At 43.4% G+C, this 15,963-nt stretch overlaps 1 protein-coding gene across 4 annotated transcripts in view; it reads right to left on the bottom strand.

Moving 5' to 3' along the window:
* plekha7b (pleckstrin homology domain containing, family A member 7b) overlaps window positions 1-15,963 on the bottom strand; it is a 612,799-nt gene that overhangs the window by 277,586 nt on the left and 319,250 nt on the right. The window contains exon 1 of one of the 4 annotated variants that reach the window (XM_070899900.1): window positions 9,448-9,467. The exons of the other annotated variants lie outside the window; for them this stretch is intronic. The gene's annotated coding sequence lies outside the window, so the exon portion shown is untranslated. Of the gene's footprint in view, window positions 1-9,447; window positions 9,468-15,963 lie in introns of those variants that run through there. 4 annotated transcript variants of the gene reach the window in all.

The raw sequence follows: 15,963 nt of genomic DNA, 5'->3' as shown, positions 1-15,963 counted from the left end.
AAACGTACTCCAAACTAAAAGTAGAATGGAGCCAGTGAAGATTTTTGTAGAACTGAAAAAACCTGTTCGACACATTAAAAAAATCAGGCGCAGGTTACAAATTAGGCGTCCAGAACGAGGTGGGGGGGAAGGGAACTCATTAAATTCGACAATAAATCCTTATTTATACTTCTACAAATATTATACAAATAAATCCAACCTGAATAAACATTTATAAGCCAAGAAAAGATTAAATAAACCATCTTCCTACCTGTGTGAAAGTGCTTCAGCCAGGGAGAATTCTGCAGCCGTTCGTGTCGCTGAGCGGGAGGGGGAGAGAGAGAGAGGGGAGGGAGGGAGAGAGAGGGAGAGAGGGGGGGAGGGGGAGAGAGAGAGAGAGAGAGAGAGAGAGAGAGAGAGAGAGAGAGAGAGAGAGAGGGAGGGAGGGAGAGAGAGAGAGCGGGGGAGGGAGAGAGAGAGAGAGAGGGGGAGGGGGGGGGGAGGAGAGAGAGCGCGGGGGGGGGGGGGGGGAGGAGAGAGAGGTCAGGTCGGATCGGATCCAGTCCGGGAGTCGGGTCCAGTGGGGGGGGCGCGGGTCGGGGAACAGGAGCGCGGGTCGGGTCAGTCGGGGGGGGGGGGGGGGGGAGGTGAGCGGGTCTCGGGTCGGGGGGGTGGTGGGAGCGGGTGTCTGGTCGGGGCGGGGGGGGGGAGGAGGAGTCGGGTCGGGTCTTGTCAGGGGCGGGGAGCAGGAGCTGGCCATGGGAGGAGCCCCAGTGAGGCCATTCAGCCAGGGCTAGGGGCTGCGTGCTTCGGGCCCCTCCCACACAGTTCGGTGCCTGGAGCTACTGCACTTGCGTGCCGACTGTAGCGCGCATGTGCAGAGGTCCCGGCACTGTTTTCAGCGCCGGGACCTGGCTCCGCCCCCCACAGCTCGTGCTGACTGCGCCGGGGGCCAGAGGACCTGTAAGTAGGTGGAGAATACCGAGGATTTTTTTAGGCGCCATTTTAGGCGCGAAAAACGGGCGCCCAGCTCGGAGGGGCGCCCGTTTTTTTTCTCGTGGAAACTTGGGCCGTAAATTTTCAAATATGCAGGCCAGCAAGGCAAAGAGAGGCAGATTCAGGGATGTGAAGGTGAAGGGCAAATGGTACAGAGAAGACAATCAATAGTTGTAACAAATTGTCAGGGGAGGAGGAAAGACATTTTGTAAAAAAGGTTATATCCAAACACCGCTTTCAAATATGTTTATCCTAATATTACAAACCTATTACTATTGCTTTCACTAAAATGTAAGCTATACATATTTGTTCCAAGGTGACACTTCAATTTCCATCTTCAAATGAAGCAGACCCAGCAAAGGCAACTGACAAGTAACAGAACTGCTAGCGATTAATGTTAGTTTTCACAATGGTAATTCACCACATTATCTGAATAGAAATAATATTTATTATATGAAGTGCCGAATTATTAAATCCAAAGTCAACTAATAATTTTGCAATTGCAACCTCAGAGTCGACCAATGTTACACTTGACTACAGAGAGCTGTCTGTATAATTGATTCAGTGTGCAATATGCTCTCTATAGCTGCAGCAGTTACAGCACATACATCAAGAATATAGATAGCTGTCCAGAGTGAAAAGCAGAATGAGGTTTCAGCAAACACCGACAAGACTGCAATTGTATCATTTGGTGGATTGCAGGACAATGCTCAATATATTGTGCTCCCAGGTTGATTCATCAAAAGAAAAAGACAGAAAAATGAGAATACAACAGAAGGTCATGCCTCATTCTTATTCCTGTGTTACATTAACTATCAATACTCAGAGGTGGTCAAGGGATGGTGAGGACAGAATCAAAATGCTTGCAACGGCTCAGTGCAGATGGCTCATGGTACACAATCAGATGGTCCAGGAAGGTCTTAGATTCAATCTTGGGCAATGAGTTACGACTTAAGTTCAGTTGAGTCAACAGCAAGAATGATTCAACTGGCTTCAGCACCTCTGGGCTCGGAAGAGAGAGAATAAAATCAGCCTGTTTCCCAATCTTCATCATTATTTGATGACTGTTGCTAGAAAGTGCAAGTGGATTGTCAGGTAAGAATAAGATTAGGGTTGTGCATGGGCACCTCCCCCAGCACCACCACCTTGCACCGACACCTGGGAGTCCCTGGCCAAAGACCACCCGAAGTGGAGGAAGTGCATCCGGGAGGGCGCTGAGCACCTCAAGTCTCAACGCCGAGAGCGTGCAGAAATCAAGCGCAGGCAGCGGAAAGAGCGTGTGGCAAACCAGTCCCACCCCACCCCCTTCCCTCAATGACTGTCTGTCCCACCTGTGACAGGGACTGTGGTTCTCATTTTGGACTGTTCAGTCGCCTAAGGACTCATTTTTGGAGTGGAAGCAAGTCTTCCTCGATTTCGAGGGACTGCCTATGATGATGATGATGATAATGCACCAGCAGCTCAATAGCCCGATGACATTCACTGAAAATGGCCACTTGGGCAAACTGGAGGGCAGCTCGTGCACTGGTGTAATCATACCCCAGGTTTAAATAAGTACGAAAGTACCACTTAACTGAGATTCTCCAGCTGTAAGTGTGTGCACTGTTGGTGTGGTTTTTCTGTCTGAGGTACATGCCTCATTTGTAGTTACAGTTCAATACATGGCTCGATCTTAAAACAACACACTGAACAAATGGATCTACAGATACAGAATTTATGCTGCAATGTGCGTTCAGTTGTAAAGCTACAATATAAGCTGCAAACAATTACTCTGTGACACTTCAACCAGTTTCATGCTCAAAGATTTTATAATTAACAAAGGGGTGAAAGCAAACTTGGTAAATGAACCAGACCCAGGAAAGGTAACTGATGAGTAACAGAACTGCTAACAAGTTAGGTTGCTTCGTAATAGAAGAGTTCTGAAACATACGTAAAAGTTCCTCTATTAAATTGCAATGTTTGCATTTGTGCAAGTACTAAATATTACACCCAGTATTGAAAATGTCCAGTATGAGTATTTAGAGAAGTGTTATGGCAGGAGAAATCAGTGTCTCAGCATAAACTCCTGCTACACACGTAACACAGCCCCCTGCCCCCCAAAAAATACATAGGCTTACCCAGAGTCTCGTACAGAGCAGTATTCTGTCAAACTGCCAACCACCTTCAATCACAACTGTAAAACTCTGAATCTTAATGAAGGGATTAACCACAGCAATTATTTTGTGAATGTTGTGCTCATCAAGAAGGTAAGATTATCCTTTTCCATTTCAACGACATAGGGTTAATATCAAGCATTTTCGGGTCACAAATTATGCAGAGTAAATCTCCGTCCACTTTGCCCCAATGATGTGCCTTAGCCCCAACTTTAGAAGAACATCTTTAATGGTACCTCAATAATGCTTTCCATTCTCTGGCCCCAAGTTTCCACATGATTTGCTCCTGATTTTTAGGAGCAACTGATGTAGAACGGAGTATCTTAGAAATCGGAATTCTTCACATTTAGTTTGCTCCAGTTCTAGTCAGTTAGAACAGTTTCACTTTGGAACAGAATTTTATTTTCAAAAGGGGGCGTGTCCGGCCACTTACGCCTGATTTCAAAGTTTCGTCAGTGAAAACTTACTCCAAACTAACTTAGAATGGAGTAAGTGAAGATTTTTGTACGCTCGAAAATACCTTGTCTATACTTTAGAAAATCAGGCGTAGGTTACAAATTAGGCGTAGGGAACGAGGAGGGGGGGGGAGGGGGGGGGGGGAGGGAAGTCATTAAATTCTACAATCAATCCTTAGTTATACTTATACAAATATTATACAAATAAATCCAACCTGAATAAAAATTTATAAGCAAAGAAAAGATTAAATAAACCATGTTCCTACCTGTGTGAAAGTGCTTCAGGCAGGCCTTTCATGTTGGAGACAGGCAGCGGTGTGGCGTCAGTGTCTCGACGGCAGCGGCAGCAAGCTTCGAGCTGAGCTGCAGTGCTTGAGGCAGGCCTTCATTCTCGTCGTGGCTGGCCGCGAAGAAGCAGCAGATGGACGTGAGGCCATTCGGCCATGAGATATCAGCGGCGTCAGTGGCTGGCCGGCAGCTGAAGATACAGCAGCAGCCTTCGAGCTGTGAGGGGGTCTGAGGCCATTTGGACAGGGAGAGGCAGCCACATCGACAGTTTTATATTTAAATTTGCAGAATGGGTGCTGCATTGTCAACACCACGTATTATTGCAAAGTTGAATTGGCAGTCTTATTTCTCCAAACACACAGTCCTTAATTTGCATGCACCAATGCAGCACCTGTTCTGCAAGTTTAGCAGTGAAAAGCTGAACTCACTGATTTCAGCAGGTGATTTATTCAACAGTGCTGCTAAAAGCACTCCCTCACACACAGAAATATCAAAAAAAATTAAATTACAAGCCTTTGCAGGGGTCCAAGAAACAAATCTTCACTTTTTCTGCAGTATTTTTAAAAATGGCCGAGTGCCAATGTTTGTGTGAGACTGCGCGTGCGCGCACGCTCCAACACGCACGCGCAGAGTTGCCGGCACCACGAAGGCTAATTTAAATTGTACCCGCCCCCTGCTACTTAGAAAATCGGCGCGAGTGTTAGGCTCCGCCCCCTGCTGCGAAGAGCGAGCTCCGAGGAGCTCGAGAATGTCGGACTTTTTTTTAGGCGCAGTTTTTGGCGCGAAAAACAGGCGCCCAGCTCGAAGGTGCGCCGTTTTCGCCGCGGGACGAAACTTGGGGCCTCTGAGTTTACCAGTTCAGTGCTGAGTTAGGAACAGCTTTGTGCTGCAGGTTTACACTCACGAGGAAAGGAGTTAAAACTGTCCAAACTCATTTTACACAGAAGTATTGTCCCTTCCCCAGGAAAATCAATAAGTTCTATAACTCGCTGCCCAGCTGAAATATTACACAATACTATTTTGGTAATACTGCATTTGTTTTCAAACAAGCCTACGAGCAATTAATCAATAGTAGAAAACAACTGCAAATGATCCTCTGGCGAGAACAAAGAATTACATTAATAGTAACTTGCTTCTCATGCTCACAACAAATGAGCTATTTCACATCCAATACCAACAAGCAAAAGGGAGCACTAAACAAATATTCATCTTACAATTATTGAGATTCTTCCTTAGAAAATATCAAAAGTCAGGGACGAGCTTGTATTTGCCTTGTCTGGTAAAGTAGATTGGGGAATTCCAGACTGTTCAAAAACAATTGCAGTTGGGCCAATGACCTCTCTGCCAAAGCTAATGTTCCTGTACTCCTGCAGAGCCGCAAACATTAGATATATTGAATCATGCTTTTTTTCATTAGTTCTCATGAGTCGATCAGACTTCCCAATATTTTGGCTAAATTCCTGTGTGTCAATGGCTGAATAGAGAACCAATACACAGCAGAGAAAAGTAACACATTTAAGCCAATACACCTGAATGTTGTATGAATACACTTCTTCAATAATACTCTTAATTTATCATCTCAAATTGCTTCCATCACCCATGACAGACTAGTAGCCTACAGAAGTGCAGCCTACCGTTAGATAGCTCAAGGGTGTCTTTCCAAACATAATCCAAGTTTAAAAGCACATATTCTATAACTGTACTGCTGAGGTGTTTTCAGTTTAAATGATTATGTAAGTAATATGTAAATGTTGCACACCCACCATTATGATAATGTTCAGGGTCAAACTTGACTTTACTTAAGATTTTACATCAGAAAGCCACATTTTATTTGAATATATGCATTCTTGCACAGAAAAAAAATTGATTGGTGCAGGCATTACCAATTGATTTATAGGGCCAGCAAATGCAAGCTAAGTCATCCAAAATTGTGACTCTCATTAAGCTGCACCAATATACAAATGTGAAGTTCGTTGGGTTTCCACTGCAAATAGACAAGAGTCTACATTCAGCTGAACTCGCCATAATTGATTATGGCTCAATTTTATTTTGAGGTTCCAAAAGCAGCTGTGAAGAATGCCCACCAAGAGAGCACATGAAGTGCAGCCTTTAAAGGCAGCTTTCAGTGATTCCAAGTCCACTCTGGCCCCCAAGTGGTCAAAGAGGATCAGAAGGAAGAATCACCAGGCTACAAAAAAGTTTTAAACTTAACTTTGGGTGGCAAATAGATTTAAAAAAACATGGATTAGATTAGGTAAATATTCCTTTTAACTGTGCTGAACTGGCATTAATTGACAGCGCTAGGAAACAGCAGTCTGATGCTGTGTAACTGCAGCTAGTGGACAACTTAATCCGAGGAACTATTTGATTAACCCCTTTCCATCTAGAACTAGGCTTATGATAATAGATGCTCTTTTCCCATCAGCCATTTGGAGAACAAGAGTCAACACAATAGAGCATTTAGCCAGACAATAATGAGAAATAAAAAGCAGAAAAACTTTATTTTGACAAACTGTCCACACCCAAAAAGTTAACTGATCTGTTTTCTCCACAGCTGCTGCCTAATCTGCAGCATGTTTCCAGCATTTTCTTTTTCTTGTTTTAGCAATAAAATATGGTTCATGTTAAACTTGAATAAGATTAATGTGGTAACGCAGGTGCAATAAAGTAAGTTACAGTTGTGACAATTGGACAACCATTAATCCTTAAAAAGTATGACAGTATGCCCCGCCATGACACTGTTCAGTGCTTGCAAATACTCTGAACCAAACCAGTTTCCAAAGTATATATATATATCTTGCCTTCCTTCTGGAACATTACTGATAGACTACAGAACTTTTGAAGATTCATTTCTAAAGCAATGCCATACTGGAAGCTAAAAAGGAAATATTATAAGCAAATATTAAAAGCTTGCTGGCAAATGCTGACTTTGATGTATTTGGCAGATTACTGCAAAAATACTAAAATCAAGCTGATAGGTCACACACATTGATGTCAGTTCAAAGGTCAGGTCTGTTGAATACCATTTAAATCACAAGTGTGATTCATATTAAAGTGAATTTCGGCTTTCTTTTTTTTTAAAAAAAAAGTTAAAAACGCTTCCTTGTCTGCCAAGATGGTGATCACATAATTCACCACACTCAACTGCAAATCGTTCTAATTTTGAACCTGCTGTGAAGCACCACCTCGAAACAGGGAGATGGGAAGCAATTACCCAAGTCTGCGGTGAGTCACAGCCAGACTTCCTCAAGGCAGACCTATTGCTTTATTCAAGAACATTATCCTTGCATCATCTGGTGCCTTCAGAATAAAATGAATTCCAAAAGGAAAGGAAAAACGTTTCACAGGAGGGAGCGAGAAAGAGAGAATTCAGGGCCTAATAGTCCAGGTTGAAATTATTTGATGCCTTGGTGCCAATATACTTCAGGAATGTATAGATCTCAAAGCACCTTACTGTAATGTTGTGTGATACACATTTATTGCCTCAAATTTATCATCTGTACTTTCTCCTAGTTTTAAATAGCTCAACATGTTTTTCCAGACACAAACAAGTTTTGAAGACTCACATTTACAGTTATACTGCTTGATGTTAACACAGTTTAGACTGACATCATAGAAAAAAGTCTCACACACTCATCATTATACTTCATAGAAATCTCAGTGACAACATTGGATATAGCATCCTCTTTATAAATCAATGAACACCTCGACTGCGATTTAAGACTTACAATTGAATATATAAACTAGTGGAGGTGTTGGGGGGGGGGAAACAGAAGATGATGTCGAAGGGGCAGCTTGTCAAAGCGGTTTTCCATCTTCCAGGAACTTGTTTATGTTGAGAGGGGGAGAAATTGCTTTGCGCCTCCTGTTAGTGCCGGTGGGGGTGCTAATGGGAAGCTAAGAGGTAAGCGACTGGGCACGGCGAATGCAGCGATGCCCGGGAATGTCAGAGCCGGTTGAGCGCTGGTGCTAACTCTTACTGCTGGGGCTCGAGCCCATCGCAGACCGTGATGTCATTAAAAAGCGCGCAACACCCAGTTACCACACCGGATGTGAAATTGCCTCTCGCCCCCTGCTGTATCGCCGGGCGTGAACAACGGCGGGAGGAGGAGGAGTTGGCAACTCGGCGGGCCGCTTGGGGAGCGGTGATTAAAGGGAATGGTTTTCAGGAAGGCCAACCGTTATTATTTGCAGCAGTCTGGTGCCTGCTCAAAGTTTTCGAAGTTTCGTTGCTGCACGATGTCCAATCCCTCCGCTTTCTTAGTGATTGGGGCTGCAATGGCAGTCGTGCAGGTTGCCTGGCAACGCTGAACCGCCGGCATGAATGTTGTGCACCGTCATTGACCCTTCCCTTTTAGCGAGGAAAGCGGCTTCTGATGCTGTTGGCAATGCGCAGTAAATTGTTCCGCGGACTGCCGCTAGCAACCCGCTCTTGGACTTTAGCGCCCCCCAGAGAAGTGGTTACCGCTTGATTTCGCATTCCACTTCCCTCTTGGAATGCCGAGCTGAAATTCCCAGCAGGAGAGAATCATAGCGCCTGCCGCTACTTTTCAAAAGTTGTAGCCCCCACATTCATAATGTTTAACTAAAATCATTTTTCTGAATTGAAACAAAAAGTTACCACACTCTTAATTATTTCTGGGAGGGGCTAAGAATTAGAACGGATACACTCAGGGATGGTGATTAGAAAAGTAGATAATTGACAAGGGGGGGGTGGGGTGGGGAGAGGTTGAGTGAAATAAAAATGATTTTCAGTGGACATACAGCAGACAGCTCCCTGCCAGGCTCTTCCCATTAAATGCCGTAACAATCAAATTATTCTTAACCCCTGCAATCCAACAGTGCTTGCTTTATTAGTTGGCAATTGTGATCCACTGATACGTAAATTCTGTGAACTCCAGTTTAGATGAGTTTGTTCTTATAAAAGTCCCCGACAAGTCTCTGCCAGTGTAATGTGACCCCCGTGCCTGCAGCCCTCAACATACTTGCCCATGTCTTTTTGCCTCTGCTCATAACTCAGATGGCTGAGACTTTGACATTGGGTTGCATAAAGAACCGACCTGCAGTGAAGCAACGGTCTTGTAGACTCACAAAATTCTGGAGCTATGAATCAGCCTTCAGATCAAGTGCCTCTTGATGTACAAGCTAAATGTGGCAAGCCAGTCCTGTCGGTCTGAACTCCTCGACAAATTGAGTCTCGATTATACAGTATTGCTCTGTAGGGCCCAGACGCAAATGACAAATTGAATCCAGCAAGAAAAGGAAATAGAGGTCACGTTGCTAAGACCACAATAAAAGGAAAGTATGATGGCAACTTTATATTGATTCATCAGTATTGAAACAATGGCACTATGACCAGCTTTCTGACAATGCTCTCCCCCATTTACTTCTCCAGACGGTACCATGTGGCAGCCAGAAGCAGCCTGAAAACGTTGTGGCAGTTTACAAACCCACAAAAAATAGTGGGGCTCTGCAGCTGCTAAAACAGTGCAAGTCAACCTTTTATATTTCAAGTGCCAACGGTGACAGGCGAGCACTGCAGATGCTGTCAGTTGCATGTTGCAATATAAGAGCACCTTTCAATGATGTGTCTGGTTCTGGATTCCACGCCAGGGAGGAAACAAATGAAATAACCGATAGCTGATGATCTCCCCCCGGGAGGGCTTCATACCTAATGAAAAGTGTAGGCTGGAATCAGAAAAAAGCAGCAAGGAGTACAGTGTAGATATCAGACAAGTCAAGTTAACTAAATTATTAATTTGTTCATCTAAAAAGTCTCGATCAGTGTTCGCAAACCCTTCAGTCTTCCTCATATACAATCTAGAACTGGTAACATTATTACTCAGGAATGCAGTACCTTCCTATGGACAATCATTCAGCAAAACACCTAAACTTAAATTGTCCTAAATGTTTATATTAAAATTCAATCCACATATACTATAGTACACAACATAACCAAGTGTAACTGGGTTCAGTAGCAATTAAAAAAAACACAATACCTGAAATATCAATTTACCACATCCGAATCCCGAGAAGATTCAGGTGACATCAAACTCCTTGAATGGGCTTTTGTTCCCAATGTTTTACCGTCTTGAAGTCACAGATTGCTACTGATATATAAATATATGGATGCTAGCAGCCCTTTAATACCTCGCCCAAATTATCATTCTTAATGTCTGAGCTGAGCTGTTGAGAACACAAAACATTCAAGTCCAATCGTGTCCTCAGCCAGTGTCGATAATGCACTTTGCTGTATGAGTAACAACATAGCAAAGAGCAGGAATTAGATTCTCCCACCCCCCATCCCACAGACTAAGGTATTGGCTTTAATTCCATCAAACCGACCAGCCTGTTGGTGGCGATTAGCCAACAAAGCGCAGTAAGGCTCCGTACTGTGCCAGCAGCCTATTTACCCACTGAACTATTGCGAAAGCTCTTAAGTGTTTTTTTAAAATCACCAGTTTGTATCTGATCTGGAACTACTGGCTAGAAATTATTCCTGTACTGTGAATACATTTGTTTTGTCAGCTTGGGGCAAATAGTTTACGTTGGTTTCATACTGTGCCCACACTGCCAGCTCCTGACATGTGGTTATCACACAGTGAGCAGGAACTCCAAAGTAAACTTGCCAAATTCGTCGAGAATAGCGGCGAGGATGACCAGATTTTTTCAATGCTTGGTTGCTAACTGAATAGTCTGGTGTGGCAATGAGTCAGATTGTAAAGGAAGGTGCCAGGCTCAATCCCCAACATCAGAGAAATATATAGCACAAAGAGGCCATTCGGCCCATCGTGCCTGTGCTGACTCTTTCAAACAGCAGCTGGACTTAGTCCCGCTTCTCCGCTTTTTGTCCATAACCCATGTTGGACTTCCCTTATCCAGCACCACCCCTCATCCGGCATGATTTCGGCAGCAGGGGGCGCAAGCGCAGAACGCGGCTGATCTCCACCCCGAATTTGGGGCCGCGCCAACACTTGGCCGGTGGGAGCCGCACCGACACTCGGCCTGCCGAGGGCCCGCCAACACCTCCTTCGCGGCCCATCGACACTTCGGACCTGCCCGGGGCACTGACCTCCACCTCCCTCACTCCCCCTCACTCCCCCTCTGGTTAAATCCCTTATCCGGCACAGGCCGGATCCCGAGGGTGCTGGGTAAGGGAGGTTCACCCGGTACTGCCTTTCCATATTACTCCTTACAAAGTGCATCATTCCATACTTCTTCACAATGAACTCCAGCTGCCATGCTTCTGCCTATTTCACCACCCTGAAGCCAAAAACTATCCTAATCACTATCTAATACTTCGCCAAGTTTTGCATCATCTGCAAATTTTATAATGTTGCTCCCTATATTGGAGTCTAGATAGTTTATAAAAATTGGAGAGTGTAATGGACCCAAAACAGACCCTTTTGGAACCCCACTGCAAACCACCCCGCAGTACGGCAAACATCCACAACCACCCATTGCTTCCTGTCACTGAGCCAATTTCGTATCCATACTGCCACTTTTCCCTTAATTGCATGGGCTTCCTTCTTCTTAAGCAGCCTTCTGCATGGCATATCATCGAATTCCTTCTAAAAGTCTATATATATATACAAACAACATCGACTATATTATGTTGATCTGTTACCTCATCAAAGAATTCAATAGTTAGCCAGACACTATTTTCCATTAACAAATCTGTGCTGGCTCTCCCTGAAAATGAAAGTTTATTTTATCCCTGATAAAGGTTTCCACTAACTTCCCCACCACCAATGTTAGACTCACTGGCCTGTCGTTTCCTGGTTTATCCCTCTCCACTTTCTTGAATAGTGGTATAACATTAGTAACCCTCCAGTCCTCCAGCACTACTCCTGTATCCAATGAGGATTGAAAGTTTGTGACCAATGCCTCTGCTATTTGTACCTTTGATTTTTTTTTTAAGCAACCGAGGATGCATTCCATCTGGACCAGGTGACTTACCAAACTTCAGTAATGCTAATCTTTTTAGTGCATCTTCTCTAACTATTACTATCCTGTCCATAATGTCCCTCTCGATGCAAATACTAATTTAATACTTTAGCCATGTCCTCTGCCTCTACATGAAGATTTACCTTTGGGTCCTTAAGAGACCCAACTTTTTTCCCAGTACGTACGGAGCAGTCATTTGATTTCAGCAAAAAGGGGAGCTGCAATTTTCCTCAACATCCCTGGGTTAGCAAGAGCAGTACATTTTTACAAAGTGTATCGGGGTTCATACTCCGATCTGCTGAAAGTCACTTCTTCTGCAGTGGGCTCTAGGAACCCATTGATAATGATAAACTATTTTAATGTAAAAAGTATATATATATATTTTTTTTTAAGGGCTAACCTTTTTTACCATTAAACCTTCAGCTTTGCGCCCCAATCTAAGCTGGGTTATCTTTTTTCAGTCGAGCACGGCAGCAGCAGGAATACAGTTAGCATCACTGTGGGATTGGGAACAGGGAGGAAACAAAATCAGCCAGGGTTTCCACTTCTGATTGCCGTTGGTGCACGTGTACACATCTCAGGTGAAGACAGCATCGACTGTCAGCCACCCACCTCACTGTAATCAGATACACACTGACCTCAATCATAGTGTCACTACCTTTCCAGGTTTATCATTGACCTCACTCTGATCGTCAACACTAATCCACGTTTATCACTGACCTCACTCATACTGTGTCAAGCTCGTGTGGTGGCTGGTGTGCAACGGTCACCACACGTTAAAATAAAATACACGCACAGGCATCTTCCACACCCTCAATTGGAGTTCACGACTGGAACATTGGGTCCTTCATTGAAACATCAGTGAACTCATGTGGAAGCAAGTCATCCTTGTTTGAGGGACCGCCTATGATGAATCAGATACGTTGTCAACAATCACTCTGATCGATATTCGAGCAAGGTACCATGGAACCATACCACAGCAAGGTGCTAACACCTTCAGAGGAAGTGAAGAAAGGAAAAATAAACACTTTGTCGATATAGATCTTGGAAGTGAAGGCAGATGGCGGATTTGTATCCAATGTACAGAGTCCCAAATGACAATGAGATCATTAAATTAATTAAAGCCAAATCTAACCATTGTTAGCACACTATTGACGACAAGTGTTATTTTTTTTTTAAAAAAGAACAGGTCTCTGCTTTTAACATATGTAAATGGGGCCAAAGGTTTACAGAATTATGGGAATGAATTAAAGGAAATATCCCATCATACAATTAACTTTTTATTTTACTTGTCACAGAAACCTATTTCAGTGGATTCAGAAAATTTGATCTTCCATCCATACAGGAATTCCTGTTCTAAAAATGTTCCGATGCAAGACCATGGCATCTGGAAATAATTCCCTCGTTATACTGGAACAGCATCAAATGTTAATAGGTGGCTTGATGTTAGAATATGAACGACAGGATAAGGAACCGAGCCTGAGAGACCAACAAGATCCCTGTTTTGACCCCTTGTCTATGCTGAATTAGTTGATCTTAGCTGGTCCAATATTAGGGACACTACAATTGGCTTAAACCCTCTGAGCACAGAGGGGAAAAGAGGAAAGAAAACACAAGGTCTGTGCTTCCGATTACTATCCAGTAGCCACAGTGCAATGTTTGTGTGTGTGGATGCATGGTGGGGAGGAGGTCAGGCTCATCGGTGATTTACACTATCCCAGTTCAATAGTGTGCCCACACACACTTCTTGGGCACAGACATTAAGAACATATACATCAGCAAAATACCAGAGAGCATTTGGCACCTGTGGTACCAGAGCCCCATCCCTTCCACTCAATATTGGAACAAACCAGAATTTTTTTTTTTAAATCACAGAACAATATAGTGATAGAACATTGCAGCAACAAAACATTCCTTTTAATATAAGACAAAATACAAACATACTTCTTTTACTTTAACTATTGCAAGCACAAAACATATACACCTCACGCAAATGACACCAGTAAATCTGAAGTCAAGAGAAAATAGCTGCCCTTTAATTCAAGGTCCTGTTGCACCCCATAATTTTTCAATGTCACTCACACATTAAAGAGAACCAACGACTAGATTGCAAACACCAACATCTGCTGCTGGGCATCTTCCCAGAGGAATATCTTTTCGCTTCAGATTCACTCACAGCAGCCAATAAAAATGTCAAGGTTCAATTCATTAAAAGACAGAGTGGTTAGGAACCTTATCAGGTTTCACACACTTCCGACGAAGTAACGCTGTTGCCACAGAAAGGAAGAGAGGCAAAGAGTCCTCCACATCAGTAACCTCTCCCTTCAAAACAAACAATTCCATTTTACTGGAGTACTTTCCAAAGTCCAGTACGAGTTATTAATTAGCACGCATTAGTAATTTCTCATTTTTGTACTCTTACAGTTTTCAATTTAGTCCTGCCCTGGAAAAAATATTTTGGTCATTACGAATCATCAGTACCGCACTTCCATCAATATTGTTGGACCTCTGACAATTGCGTGCCACATGAGTACAGTGCTGGAATCTACTCCGCGGCTGGCTCTCGGACAGCCTTACTCCACTGCTCGGCACTTACTGGTCCAAAATGCACTGAAGCCGTAGAAAGAGCTTCCTCCCTCACATGTTGCACATTGTGACAGGGAACAGAGGAATTTTTATCTTGCTTGTGTGTGATGAACTCATCCAAACCATGGCTCCTCTGTCCACATTCTCATTATCCACTCACAATCTGTTATATTAAGGTCATTAATTATCGTTATGACTCGTCCTGTACAAAGAGGGTACTTAGTAAAGAGTTTTCACATACTGTTTGGCTACAGTTAAATATTAACTGTGCTTGAACTGGCACAAACACATGAAACATAATTGGAAATTTTTACTCGTTTGCTTTGATCAAATTTAACTGTTTAATTGGTCACTGCAAGAAAAAGAGAAATGCAGAGTTCGAATTCAGTTTCTGGTTCTCATTTTGCAAATGGTTTCGGATTTTTATTCCTAAGTTACTGGCAATCCACAAGGTTGCCAGCATCTTATGCAAACAAATGCATTAAAAATGTAACAATACTGTTCAAGTTTAAATTTTTAATTTAGGGTTCATCAGTACTGTTCCTCGGGTCCAGACCTGATTTATGACAACTCATCCTTATCCATTCCAGGTCAAAAGATGTGCATGTCAGAAGATATGCCATCTCGTTGAGTATTCCTGCATCACAGTTATTTATAAATGTGAACTGATGCTTTCATTCCTCTGTTTGGACGGAGAGAAAAAACTCACAACGCCATCATTTTTCAAGATAGAAAAAGTTCGGGATTTGGCACGAAGGTGATGAAAAGCGCGCCCCAACGGAGTTGAAATGCCTTTACAAAGTGTGTTTGGCTAAAATCTCCTGCAGCAGAGATGTTCTGTAAAATGGGCAGGAAACAACAATCATATCTCACTTCTTGTAATATGTGACGACCAGATATGGATAGAGATGAAGTAATTATCAACCAGGAGCAGCACTGGTGAACTCAACAGATCGAAATTGAAGTGTATTAAGAATTGGCTGGATTCCCTGGCCATGAAGAAAAATGAAAAAAATTTCAGTAATATTTCTAGGAACTTTTCATTGAAGAAAATGCCAAAGTGACTGATAGTAGATACCCAATTTATCCGTACAGTACAGTGTAAAGCAAAAGTAGGAGCTGCCTCGATTTCCACTGGAGACTTGAGGTGGAACTACACTCTGGGAAACACGCAAAGCTCTTATTTTACTGATTACTAATCAGACCGACAAACTACTTATTTTGCCTCTTAATAGGTCACATTTTTGGCCGAAGCTTATCAATTTCATATCAAAAAGTGTTTCAAGAATGGTGATCAAGGCTCAGGCTTCAGTGTCCCTGCGTTGGTGAGGGGAGAAAACGAGCCAGAGTTTCCACCCCGAATCACTGCTGCTAGAAACTCCAGAGCCGAAATTCAGTGCCACTGTCACTCAGCGGCAGAGCAGTGGTGACGTCACAGCGCATGTGCATCACCACGCTTTCCCCTCCGTTAAAGGGGAGAGAATGGGGCATTTTTTAAACTTTGGCCACTGAGCCACCAGGGAGGGTTCGAGGCGGGCTGGCGGACTGGCACCCAATGA

The sequence above is a fragment of the Pristiophorus japonicus genome, chromosome 14, assembly GCF_044704955.1.
Source record: "Pristiophorus japonicus isolate sPriJap1 chromosome 14, sPriJap1.hap1, whole genome shotgun sequence".
Classification (NCBI taxonomy): domain Eukaryota; kingdom Metazoa; phylum Chordata; class Chondrichthyes; family Pristiophoridae; genus Pristiophorus; species Pristiophorus japonicus.
Note: the sequence above shows the minus strand (reverse complement) of the source record. Positions and strands in the feature narration are given on the sequence as shown.